At 41.7% G+C, this 14,077-nt stretch overlaps 1 long non-coding RNA gene across 6 annotated transcripts; it reads left to right on the forward strand.

Moving 5' to 3' along the window:
• The first annotated feature begins 9,189 nt into the window (after positions 1–9,189).
• LOC110695652 lies at positions 9,190–13,810 on the forward strand. Of its 6 annotated transcripts, none has more exons than XR_002506151.1 (5): positions 9,190–9,576; positions 11,323–11,399; positions 12,294–12,565; positions 12,680–13,147; positions 13,248–13,810. It is a non-coding gene; the product is annotated as an uncharacterized LOC110695652 (long non-coding RNA). The 6 variants fall into 6 exon arrangements; XR_002506152.1 differs by having other exon boundaries at positions 9,191–9,576; positions 11,339–11,399; XR_002506153.1 differs by having other exon boundaries at positions 9,192–9,576; positions 11,323–11,375.
• Positions 13,811–14,077: the final 267 nt, after the last annotated feature.

Here is a 14,077-nt window from a genome sequence, read left to right on the forward strand (position 1 = left end):
CTTTGAACTTTGCCTTGAAAACCTGCTTTTATTAGTATTGACCATTCATCTTTTTCGCAGGCGGGCACTTCCAAACCTTCTTCTTCCCAGCAGCCGAATGCGAAGGCTCGCAAGCTGGCGATTGGGAGCTCACCTGGCTCTGCCAGGAAGCAGCCGACTGACAAGCAACCGATCACCCCACAAAGTAGGGGTAAACCAGAACAAGTCCCTAGGGACAGCCGGCCTCCAAGAGGTATAACCGGCTCTACTAGACTTAACTTTTTTCTTCATTGTTTCCTTCATGTTTTGATGTTTCTCTTTTCTGGATGCAGGCGGCCCTCAAGAACCAGACTTGGTCCAAATGGCCAAGTCTATGGTTGAAGCCATCCCCTCTAGAGGAGAGGGATGCGGTCAAGGGAGTCGGCACCCTTAACCTAGACGGCATCATGGGTCTCTTCTCAGAGGTAGACTTAGAGTTTTTGTTTTTTCTTCTTTAAAAATGTTAACTTTGCATGCCGTCTGCTATTTTCAAATCTGACGCCTGTTTTCCCTTTTACAGACTATGCTGCGAGTACACGACCTCCGTAGGCCAATCAGCGCCAAAGAACAAAGAGGTAAAGGCTGCTAAAGCTATGGCCGCCTCTGACGTTGATAAGGCAATGTTTCAAATTGCCCAAAATGAAATTTTGACAACTGATATTCTTTATTATCAGGCGCAGACCACTTCGATTGTCCGCACCGAGTTGGAGGCGGCCAAAAAGAAGAACAATGAGCTGGAGGCGACTATCCAAACTCTCTGAGAGGAACTGAAGCCACTTAGGCATATGGCGCACCGACATGAATCTTTGAAGAAATCCTTGGAGAGTGTCAAGGACCGCATGCAAAAGCAGGAAGCGGCCATCACTAAAGAGCTCAAAGCTAAGGCCGAGTCTGAATAAATGGCTTTAGCTCAAGCCATGATGGAGGACTCGGCTCAGATCATGAAGATGACCTGGACAGCCCTCTTCCCAAAAGCTAGCTATGCCGCCTGGGAAAAGAAGTTCAACGCTTGTATTGAAGAGTACAACCGAATGATCATGCAGCAGGCGGCTGGTGAAGACGAGGCGGCCGACTCCAGCTCTGAAGAGGAAGAAGAATTGGTGGCCCTGCAACCAATTGAGGCGGATGCACATAGAGCTCCTGCCCCTGAAAACAAGACAACCAAGGAGGATGCTTTAAAGGATCAAGCGCCCATCGTTGAGCTCAATCAGGCGGCAGTTAACACCGAAGCCCCTCCCAATGCTTAAAATTTTTATTTGTCAAACTTTTCTCCGGCCTGCGTGCCGTTTGCTCTTGTATCTATTTACCCGGCCAAGGGGCCGGGGTTATGAATATTTTGCCGGTCTTTATGGACGGCTGTTTATATATGAATGTGGCGACCATCTTTCGGTCGTCTTTGCTCACTGAATATTGTTTATGCTTTTTTTTGCCAAGTGTAGGGGATCCTTGATATCCGCTTGCATACCATACCGATTGTTTCGGCTAAAAATGTATGTTTTAAAATTTAACTTATCGTAAGCCAAAGATTGCTTGCGAACAGGTACTAGGTACCGACTGCCTATGCCCCTGGACGACTGGTTGTCTTGGTTCTAGGTTAGGCGATCAGTCGGCCATTTACCCAGTTGGATCCCCAACGCATTTTAGAAAAGACGTTAGGTTCGTCTAACTTTTTCAAGTTAGAAAGGAACATGCCGCTTGTAACCAGCCCGCCTGTTTGTTTAAATAGGAATAGCTCTTGAGTCCCTGTTTGCCAAAACAGTCGACTTACTAACCAGATTTTCAAACATGTTTGGTTTGAAAATAAATAATCTTAGTAAGGGTCTTGGTATGAGAGTTTTTGTTTGCCTTCGTACAGGCGGACTCGTCCTTCCTTTTTTGGATCCTTACCAGGTATGAGAGAGTGACTTATGAGTGATCATTGAGATTACTCATTCGTCAGGTTCAGAGTTTGAGTAGTAGAGGTACCAGGCGGCGGAGGCCGGCTGATCCCCTTGATTCGCCAATTTTTGTTGGCTTGTTACTCAAGAGGTACCGGCTGTACTTATCCCAAGTAGTACAGACGGCCATCCGACGCGGATGTTAACTGCTAATACTTGTTTGGTTTAGTGTTAGAGTTATCCTTGTCTCAAAAACGGCTACGTGGTTTCCCTTGGGGACAATCGTCTAGGTGTCGTGTAATTAGTTTATAGAGCAATGTTCTACCCAAAAGGGAGCTGCTCTCTGCGACGAATTTCATCCGAAGGGATGCCGTCAGACGCCTACTATGTGGTTGGGACAGGTCGTATTAGTTTAAAGATTGGATCAATTGGCTGGGCGCCTGGTCTGATCATTCGACCATAGGCCTTACGTAGTTCATGGCGAACTAAGTATAGGAGAGTAGACGACTGTATAAATACAGGCGGCGTGACCCTCCTAATTGAATGCATATTCAAGTAAAATGGAGGGTAGCTGACTGTTTTACCAGTTGGCGTGCCCCTCAATTGATGAGAAAATGGAGAGTTGCCGGCTGCTACTAGAGCAGGCGGCATGCCTCTCTGCGTGCAATATAAATGAAGAAAAATAGAAAAATTTATTAGTAGCTCTCGGCTATTTACATCATTCAAAAATAATACTTCTTTAAATTACCTACATTCCCAGTTCGAGGCAAGGGTTAATCGTCTGGTGATTCCAGGCGGTAGGTGCCATCCCTGACCTCTTCATAGATTCGGTAGGGTCCTTCCCAATTAGGAGTTAATTTGCCTGACTCATTAGCCCTACCGACTGCTTCCATCTTTCTTAGTATAAAGTCCCCCACTTCGAGTGGACGCCTGTGCACTCTTTTGTTATATGACCTTATCATTCTCAGGCGATAGATTTCATGGCGTAGAGATACATTGCCCCTTTGTTCTGGGAGTGAATCCAATGCCAGGCGCATGGATTCCCAATTCGCCTCTTCGTCATACAACATTATCCGAAGATTCGGCTCGTAGTGTTCAATTAGTAGAACAGCTTCTGCCCCATAAGTTAGGAGGAATGGAGTTTCTCCAGTCGCCCCATTTTCAGTCGTCCTAATGGCCCAGAGAACATGTCGTAGTTCATCTGCCCATAGGCCGCCTGCTCGTTCAACTTTCTTCTTAATACCATCTGAAATGATCTTATTGAAAGCTTCCACTTGGCCAGTTGCTTGTGGTCGGCCGACTGATGCAAAGCAGTGTGAAATGCCTTGGTCTCCCAGCCAATTTTTGAGAACAGGCGTCTCAAGTTGGGGACCATTATCAAAAACCATATACATGGGCACACCAAACCGAGTGATGACATTTTTCCAGATAAATGAGATTACATCCTTCGTCTTGATTCCCTAAACAACCTCTGCCTCTACCCATTTGGTAAAGTAGTCGACTGCAACAAGTATGTACCTCCTGCCTCCTGTAGCAGGCTTATAGGGACCTAAGATATCCATGCCCCACTTAGCGAATAGTATAGGACTATGGATGGTTGTGAGATCAGTGGTCGGACGGTGGATTAACCTGCCAAACCTTTGGCACTTGTCACATTTTTTCACCATCTCCATGGCGTCTGCTTCTAGGGTAGGTCAAAAGTAACCTTGCCGCCTTGCCCGTTGAGCAAGCGACCTGCCGCCTACGTGTGAGGCGCAATACCCTGAATGTAGATCTTCTAGGACCTCTCGTCCTCTTTCCGGGGTCACACACTTTAAGAGGGGCTGAAGTTAACCCTTTTTAAAGATCTCTCCCTTGCAAATTTCGAAGTTGGGCGCCCGCATTTTGCGCAGGGCCGCATGGGATTGATCATCCGACAAGGTGTCGTCTATTAAATATGCCCTGATTGGATCCATCCAGGTTGAACTTCGATCTAGAATTCCAATAGGATCTTCTTCAATACTTCTCTTTTCCATAACTTCCCAGAAGACGGTTCTTAGAGTGTCACAGGAGGCCGAGGATGCCAACTTTGAGAGAGCATCCGCCTGGTTAGTCTCGGACCTGGGTACTTGAGTTAAATGAAACTCCTCAAGTGACCCAGCCGCCTGTCATACCGCCTGCAAATATTTAATCACGGCCGAATAGGTTGCTTCGTATTCGCCGTTGTACTTACTTACTATTAACTGTGAGTCAGAGCAGACGTCTATTTTTCTTGCCCCAGCCACCTTACACATGCGGATCCCGGCTAGTAAAGCTTCATATTCCGCCTTGTTGTTCGAGGCTTGGAAGTTAAAACCTAGAGCATACTCGTATCTGTTGCCTTCTGGCGACTGACATATGACGCCTGCCCCACAACCATTCGAAGTGGAGCTCCCGTCCACATAGACCTTCCAGACTTGGTCTGGAATTTGAGAATCAAAAGGCCGAGTCATCTCTACAATAAAATCAACAAAGGCTTGCCCCTTTACTGCTTTTCTTGGCTCAAAAGTGATTTCAAGGCTCTGAATTTTTATCGCCCATTTGATCATTTGGCCTAACGACTCCATGGTTGTCAATGGTCGATTGATTGGTTGATATGTGTATATGACGACTGAATGTGCCAAGAAGTAGGGCTTCAATTTTCTAACTGCCATGAAGAGAGCAAGACCGAATTTTTCCACTATGGGGTACCTCAACTCGGCATGCTTCAACACATGGCTGACAAAGTAGACTAGGAGCTGGCAGTCGTCTCTTTCAGCAAGGAGGATGACACTTAGAGCATGGTCAGACACTGCTAGATACATGTAGAGCATTTCTTTGGGCAAGGGGCTGACCAGCCTCGGCAATGAGTGCAAATTTTGCTTTGGTTTCTAGAAGGCCGCCTCAGCATCCGGCCCCCGTTCAAACCTAGCTTTCTTTTTTATTGCCTGAAAAAAAGTAAAGGCACTTGTCGCCTGGCCGGCAGAGAGCTGCCCAGGGCCGCCAGATAACCTGTTAATTTTTGAATCTCTCCAACTGTGCGAGGCGACTGCATGTCTATGACCGCCTGCACTTTCTCGGGGTTCGCCTCTATACCTCTCTGATTAATGAGAAATCCAAGAAACTTCCCAGACTCAACCCCAAAAACACATTTCTTGGGTTTAAGCATGACATGTTGCCGCCTGAGTGTGGTGAACGTTTCTAGGAGGTCGGCCAGATGGTCCGTCTGAAGCTTGGATTTCACAATCATATCATCTATGTATGCCTCGACATTCCTTCCAATTTGGTCAAAGAAGACCGTGTTTATCATTCTTTGGAAGGTGGCCGGGGATTTCTTCAAACTAAACGACATGACCGTGTAGCAATACAACCCTTGATCAGTGACGAAGGCCGTCTTCTCCTGATCCTTCTTCCACAAGGGGATCTGATGAAAGCCAGAGTAGGCGTCCATGAAGCTCATTAAAGCGTGGCCGGCTGTTGAGTCGACCAGACTGTCGATCTTAGGCAATGGATAGCTATCTTTGGGGCACGCCTTGTTCAAATCAGTGTAGTCCACACACATTCGCCAAGTACCATTCGGCTTCTTTACTAGTACAACTTTGGCAACCAAGTCTGGGAAATAACATTGCCGAATGAATCTTGCATCAAGCAACTTTTTAACCTCGACGGCAACCGCCTAACTTCTTTCTTCACCATGGTTCCGTTTCTTTTGCCGGACCGGCCTCTTTTTAGGATCCACAGCCAATTTATGCACAGCCAAGTCTGGACTTATACCTGGTATTTCATGTACTTCGAATGCGAAGATATCCTTAAATTCTTTCAAGAGTTGGTGAAGATCATCACCTAGCACCGTGAGAGCAGTAAACCCAACTTTGATTGTTCGATCAGGACGTGAGTCGTCCAGGACGACATCCGTATGTTCACCAGCCGGCTGAGGGCGGAATTCGTCTGACCGCTCCTCTGCCAGTGATTGCTATCGTTTTTCTTTCCTCTCGGCCCCAAGTTGGGTGGCTTTTCTTTTCTTGCCGCCTGCTGCTTGGGCAGGCGCATCCTCCTTGATTTGTTCAAGGTCAGTTTTCTGTCCATTTGGGCCAGCAGTCGCCACAGTGGGTTTAATATCCGAGAGGTAACACTCTCGTGCCATCTTCTGATCTCCCCATAGGGAGCCGACTGTTCCATCATCCTTCTCAAACTTGAGCAACATAAGAGAAGGAATGATGACAACTTTTGAGTTGTTCAGGGTAGGTCGCCCCAGGATCATGTTGTAGGCCGAGAGCTCTTCCACAACTAAGAAACGGACTACCATGTGACGGCCCTCCCCTTTCTCACCTAGGCGGATGGGCAAATCCACCTGCCCCACTGGGTGTACGACACTTCCTCCAAACCCTACTAAAGGGTGAGATACCGGATGCATGCTGTCAGGTTTTTACTTGAGTTTTGCCAAGCACTTGTTGCTGATGAGATCAGAGGAACTGCTGGTATCTATGAGGATCCGGCCAACTCTTTGGTTGGCCACTTTACATTCAATGACAATGGGGTCGTCATGCGGCCCCCTAACACCTCCCAGATCCTCTTCTGTGATAACAATTTTTAGGAATGTACGCTTGGCTGTCCGTCCTTGATTGACGGAGTTAACATCCAACCGCCTGATGTTATCATTGTTGTCCCTGATTGTGGGGCCGCCTCCTACGAAGCCACCTGCTATGGTATAGACGACGGCGTCATCAGTATCAGAACTGTCAACCGACCGGTGACTCTTCTTGGTCGACTGCTTTTGTTTGGGGGGAGCATTCCCCTTGGACTTCTTGACATATGAATCAAGATCGCCTTTTTCTCCCAGGCGGTCCAGAATGAGGCTAATACATTCATTGGTTTCATGACCAATGTCTTCGTGGAAATTACAGAATTTGCTATGGTTTCGATTGCTCGCCAAACCATTCACGGGGGTCGGCTTCTCAATTGAGATCCGACCCTTGATTTCATTGAGAATAGCTTGGCTATCCTTGTTGAATGCATACTTGGGTGATTATGGTTTGTATTCTTTCTTCTTTTTCTGGGACGGCTGTTCAGAGGAGTCGGCCGCCCAGATTTCTTTTCTCTTTTTCTCATATTTATTTGCCGACTGCTTTGGTCGGCTTTCTTTTTTGTCGGACCTCCTTCCGTCCGATTGCTTCCCAGTATTACACAGGTCAGTCGCCTGTATGTAGGCTTTTGCCTCAATTAAGGCTTCTTGAAGGGTAGCAACCCTCTTCCAGACCAGGTCAAATTTGAAGGTCGACCCATCCTTGAGACCTGTGAAAAAGTCAGTGTAGGCTACCTCATCCGACAACCCTTGTATCTGAATCCTCATCAGGTTAAACCGCCTGATGTAGGAACGGAGTCCCTCCTCCTCTCCCTGCTGTTTGGTCCCTAAGTCAAGGGTTGTCTTTTTAGCGGGGATATTCATGGCAAAATTGGAGGTGAACAGGTAAGCGAGGGTTTTGAAATTGTTCACACAACCAGTCGGCAAGTTGCCGAACCATTGTTGAGCAACACCCTTCAAGGTGGCTGGGAAGCACTTGCACCATGTGGGATCATCCAACCCTTGCAGGTACATAAGGTTGGTGAACGCCATCAGATGGTCCTCTGAGTTAGTAGTGCCGTCATAGGCGCCTACTAACACATTCTTCACTTTGGCCGACTGGGTGGCCTCAATAATTTCCTTGGAGAAGGCGAACGGTTGTTCTCCAAGTCTAAGCAACCTAAGTTGCCAGTCCAAAGGTTGGACATTTCTTGCCGCCTGTCCTCCAAACAGAGTAGGCTGCATGAAATATTGAGGTTGCGGCACGTATGGCTGGGGTGGCACATAGGGTGCCACCTGGTTTTTCTAGGAGCCGGACTGGGAGGGCCTTCTGGCCGACTGCTCCTTGGATGGAGCAGGCGTCTTCTTATTGATGAGATCCTGGATCTCCCCTTTGAAGCTATTCATGAAGGTCATAAGTTCACTTCTAATGATGGGGACAGATCCCTCGGCCGCTTGTTGATGATCAAGCGGCTGGACGGCTGGTTTACTAGATCCAGCCAGGCATTCCTGTCACTCCTTCCTTTCGAAGGAACGAGTTTGGCGAGCTCTTAAGGTCCCGTCGGGGGCCGTGTGAGTCTCGACCTCAACCTCATTGTCAGTATCCTGGTCCGTCTAAACCAGGGGGTCGTCCATGGGACGCTTGTCACTTAGAATCGGTACAGACTGTGATTCCATCTCGAAAGTACTCTCCCCATAGACAGCGCCAAAATGTTTCGAGGTTTTCTGATGTCCTGCGGGAGAGTTACAATTCCGGGACTAGTATCCTTGCGCCTGTACCTGCAAAACAACGGAGACTCCTTGTGGTGGGAGTTTCGCCTCCGACGGTCAAGTTAGTACTTGTTTGAGGAGTAATAAGTGCGGAAAAGTAAAGGTGGAAAATCTGGTTCCTCAAGGTGAGGAATGTCAATGTGTTTTGGCTTCTCTAGGTGAGAGTAATTAATTGTTGAATCCCCTTTAATGAGGATTAATTAGTGTATTTATAGTCTTGGGAAGCGTGCTAGTCCTAGGTTTAGGTCAATCCTAGGGCTGATTGGGCTTCTTCTGGAGACTGGGCCTAGGTGGCCGTTTTGCCCATTTGGCATAGGGAAGGCCACGTGGCGTGGCACAACTGGTCCAAGGTGGACTGATCAGCACTTGACACGTGGCAGGCTCCAACTGGTCCACTTGTCAGATGATGACTGGCTAGGGAAAATCCCCTAATCAATAACGATAGTAGTTCAAAACATTTTCGGAATTTACTAAATACTTATACTAAGCTTCAAACATTAATACTAAAGTAAGTAATCACCGCCCATCGTCCCCAATGCAACATTTAGTTCACGTCGTCCGGTCATCATCTTCTAACTACTCATCATTAATAATACGTAGGGCCAAGCCAAAACAAAACAGAAATACGTATTAGCCAAAATGGTTAGTACATACTTACATTAGCCAAAATATACGAAAATCCAAAAAATAACCAAAATACATACTACAAAATTAAAAGAAATAAGTTAGTTCATTTATAGTACATCTTACATTACCACATTAATAACTTACAAGTATTATCTATTTTTTATTCTTAATTGGTCCAAGTTCTAAAATAACTAAGAGAGACAAATTTTTATGTGGGATATGCAATGTACACTAGTACATAATTGGCATTATGTAACATGTAATTGGTAACACTTCTTGAAATGGAAAATATTAGATTTATAGATAACACTTTATTAGAATGTAACGATCAATGTAACACTTTCAACATAAGTAACACTCCAAAGTAACTAAGAGGTGTTACATTATTTTAAGGTGAATTAAACATTTATAAAAAAGTAAAAGTCAGTATTAATCCTCAAATTTAATTACCAATTTATTAAAAAAGTTTGGGATTACTGCCAAAGCAATTAAAAAAAAAAAATTAGGCCTCAATTAGCTTAAACCGCCAGAATAATTAAGGAAAAAAAAAAAAACCAATCACTCAATTCAAGTTTATTTTCCTCATTCAGCAACCACAATCTTACGTTATAAAAAAAAAAACCCAATCTCTCAATTATTCAAGTTCAATTCGCGCGAATTTCATCACAAAATCAGTCTTCGACTCGATCGTCATCTGGGGTTCCATCAATTCGCACTTCAAATCAGGTATCTTGTTATTTTTTGGTGGATTTTTTATGTTTTTGGTTATGTAATCATTAATTTTCATGTGAATTATCAAAATCTAGTTTATAGGGTTTGTTTTTTATTGGATTCTATATTATTTCAATTGAAATCTGCACCTGTTGTTATTCACGATTTCATGCAATTTTTTTTTATTTATTTATTTTTTTTTTTTTTTTTTTTGTATATTAATGGATTTTCTTATTTAAACGATGTTATATACTTCGTATTATTGATCTTAGGTTTTACTGATTTTCCTAAAAATCATCAATTCTTAAAGAATGATGTGAAGTTGTGAATTTAACACAATTAGTTGATTCAATTCCTAAATCTAAATATATGAACTGGATGAATTCAGTCTCTGGCATTCTAGATGCTACTTTATATTAAACCTGGTATCTTGTTAATATGACTTGTATGAGAGAAAAACAAGACAATTATTGTGGACTTTGTTTAGTTTGAGATATAGCTTTGTTTGTTATCAACCTAGCTCATTGATTGACTTTTGGTCACGTAATGACTATTGAGTACTTTTCCTTAAGAAGCTTGTCAATGATAAACTCGGTATAGCAGATCTTAGTGGCTTTGTAATGAAAAGTTGATTGAGTTTGTTAAGTAGTCTTGGACTCTTTCTAGTATTCTCAACTTGAAGATTGGCAATAAAAATTCAGCAAACAAATTTATTTAGCATGATAGTTGATTATTGTAGTTAATTTAAATTGATCCTACTTAGAACCATAATAATTTAAGTGGTTTATTGAGTGGAGGAAATTAGCAGTTTCCCCAAATTTGAATGTTACTCGAAAAGGTTGAGGAAATTAACATGACATTATTCCAATACTACGTATCAAATTACTCCCTTTGGAAATCAAGATATTATCAATAGTAGTTATTCATCTGTTGCTTTATTGGCTACATTATTGCTACATTATCATTGATTGTGTTCTCTTTTGTTCTTGTAGAACACATCTCCAACTCTTAGTTGGTCAATGCCTCATTTAATTTTCTAGATAATAAATGAACGATTGTTTCTCAATTTTGACACAAGAAATTTTCTTAACAGCAGGTTGCTAGGTCCCTATTACTTACAGTTAAAGATCACACTCCTTCATACAATAAATTAGTTAATCTGGCCTGAAATTTGTTATTGGGTGAGAAGCCCAGTCTTGCTGTTTCCAAAGTCCCAACAGTACCTCCCAAGCTTAGTAAATATCTTGCTTGTATAGGAAAACTTATGTCATGCTATCCTACTCTTTCTGTTATGTCATGCTTTATGTTCAAAGAACAGCAAACACATCATGTCTTATGTCTTCCCTAGTCCCTTGTACTCTTTCATCAAACTTCAAATCGGGCAGAATCTAATCCCAAACATCTAGCACTACCACGGTTCTTTCATGTTCCATGTTAATCAATAATGTTTATGAGTATTATTCAGTTCTCACCTCTTTCTCTCCTTGAAGTCTTCATTTTACCATAAAAAAATCATGTGGTGTTAAATTTACAGACTGTTTTATTAGTTTCTTAATTGAACCCTAGAGTAAAATCTGCTAAATAGTCCACAAATTATTTCATACATTGATGTGAATATCTAACAAGGTCATGAATAGTGAAATAACGAGCTTTATATTTATTAGTTGTCATAAGTCAGTGGTTAAATTTAGTGTCGTGCTACAGAATTTACTCTTAACCTTTATTTAATTGTTAAATTGAGGTCTGATATTATAGTGATAGTGTTTACATTTGGCAGTTTTGAGCTGTGTGGTATCTTTGTGCTCGGGCAGTAGGTGAGTATTGTCGGCTTCACTGAGGTAGTTTCTACTATTGACATAGTTTCAATGAACTTTTGTCTTTGCATTGCATGATTATAGCTGATCAGACTTTAGCTCTAGCAAGATTAATTTGCCTCAGACTTTTTGCAATATTTATAAAGCTGCGTGTGAGGTAAATTAATCTTGCTAACAGTCTGAGTCTGAGTATTAGCAAGATTAATATCTACCTCAGACTATTAGCTGATCAGAGTTGAGTATAAGCTGATCCTGTGCTCAGGTGCTCAGGTGTACTCTTTTTGTGCTCTTTCAGGTGCTTTTATTAATCGTTATATATACTGCCTGATGCAAGTGTGCTATATGTATTACCTTTTGACTCAGTCTGGCTTAGGTCAGTCCAGTAAATATGAAGTTAATGCTGAATGTCCTGTGCTCCAAACCCAAACTTAGTGAATACTGAATCTTTACTTTGCTTGATCTGATTATTTGAAGGCCTAGGTCCTGTAAAAATACTACGTAGTATCATCTAGGGTAAATCATTTCTCTTTATATCCAGAATAGATGATTTATTACCTATATCTTTGAAGGCAACTTCATGTGCAACAACTGTTATACTAAGCCGCAAGCTGTTTGCAATTTCAAGGACCTTTAGCTGAGCACAAATTGGATCCACTTTTGTATAGAAGGAATCAGACAAAATGAATGGAAAATTACTTAGATTGCATCCATGATCTCAGACAAAATGAATGGTAATTCTACTATGAAAATCAGGACATAGTTTTTCTAGCCATTCTCTTTTGAGGTAAATCAGGAAGGTGAAATTAGCAATGTAAACTCTGAACATCAAGCTAATAATCTGTTAGGGGTCTGATACTCTGAAAATCTGTTTGTCACCAATAATGTCCATCAACTGACTGTCTTGTGTGTTTTTTGTAGGAAGCAAGATCTAGATGGCAGAATATGAGAAACTTAGACAAAAAATTATAGAACAAAATAGAATCAGGATGAAGGATTTAGGGGTTACATCCATGGCTTATGAAATGAAATAGTCGATGAAGGGATCGAAACAAACGAAAAAAAGGAAGAAGGTGACTAAAGATACTGACGAGTATACACCTGATGAAGAGGGTGAACTGAACCACTCAAGTGAAGAGGATGAAAATGGGAGAAGGAAAACTGGTGTAAACATGAGGTCTCGTTCAAAGAAGGTTGTTCTTTTTTTTTTTTTTTTTTTTTTTTTTGACAACTTAATTTTGTGAATCATAATTGTTAGAAAATCATATAATATTTGTTTAATGATGTTCATGAATACTTAATTTCAGGTTGTGGCATTGAGAGGGAAGATAACCACAAACATTAAGGACACGGCAGGTGTCTCTTTGACTAAGATGCGTCTTCAAAACACCGAGAGACAACACTTAGATCACATGGCTAGTTAATTTCAGGTTGTGGCATTGAGAGGAAAGTGATTTATTACTACGATGACAACTACAACCTATTAACATGGCTAGTTCACAAGTGCATTTAGGGAGTTCACAAGCACAAAGTTTTTCTCAACCACAAAGATTTGGACATGACTTACAGCAAAATTATGAGAATCATATGGGTTCTTAAAGCCCTATAAAGACCAAATTGTGAAAGAAATTGTAACAGAATTAATGAAGACGCTCAAGCAAATTGATCCTAAAGTGTTGGATACTTTGACTCGATCACTTGAAAATGTGTCATCCAATCCAGAACTTACATATCATATTCCCATTGTACACTCTAATGAACAACAGCGAAATGAGGTAATGGTTAATATATAATCTTTTAAAAAGCACTAACTTTTATTATTGCGTTATTCCATTTTTGTTCTAGTTGTTTGATATATGATGCTTTCACACATAGGATCCAGTGGATCAAGATGAAGAATTAGGATGGCAATTGATGATGCTACAAGAACTTACTTTTACCGCTGTTTTGTTGTTGCTACCGCTGTTTTGCTGCTGTTTTTTGCTGTTACTTCTGTTTTTTCGCTGCTACTGTTGCTGACTCTTGCTACTTCGGTTAGCTGTCACTACTCTCTGCTACTGCTGGTTGCTGCCAACTGCTGTCTGCTATTGCTGGAAGCTGCCACTCCTGTCTGCTAATGCTGGTTGATGCTAAAGACTGCGGCTAGCAGCTTCTGTTACTGCTTTTGCCATTTTGCTAGCTACGTAGCTGCTGCCATTCTACTAGCTAGCTGTGTAGCTGCTGCTATACGCTGTTATTAATATTATTTACTGTTATCGCTGACTTTTTTGAAATTTGGAAGTTTTTTGTTTTTCCTTACTTTTTCCAAGCTAGAGATCGAACTTAATTTTCTTTGTGTTTGGATTATTATATTGTTTGGCCAAACATTAAAATTGGTGTTTATGGATTTTTTTTTGTAAGAATTATGAAAGTATTTCAATCCAAATTGTTTTCTATTATATGTGTTGATTTCTATTCATATAGTTGTTGTATAAATAATTTTTTTTATATTTAAAAAAAAAGTAAATGTTAATAAATTTTACCTATTAATCTATAAAGTGTTACATTACTTTGAAAAAAGTGCTACTATATATCAAAACATGATTGAAAAATGTTACTTAATAATCAACAAAGTTTTACATTAGTTCGAAAAAGTGATACATAATGTCGGATAAAGTGATACTGTATGATTGAAAAATGTTACGAAAGATAAGTAAGTGTTACAT

Source organism: Chenopodium quinoa, unplaced genomic scaffold (genome assembly GCF_001683475.1).
Source record: "Chenopodium quinoa cultivar QQ74 unplaced genomic scaffold, ASM168347v1, whole genome shotgun sequence".
NCBI lineage: Eukaryota > Viridiplantae > Streptophyta > Magnoliopsida > Caryophyllales > Amaranthaceae > Chenopodium > Chenopodium quinoa.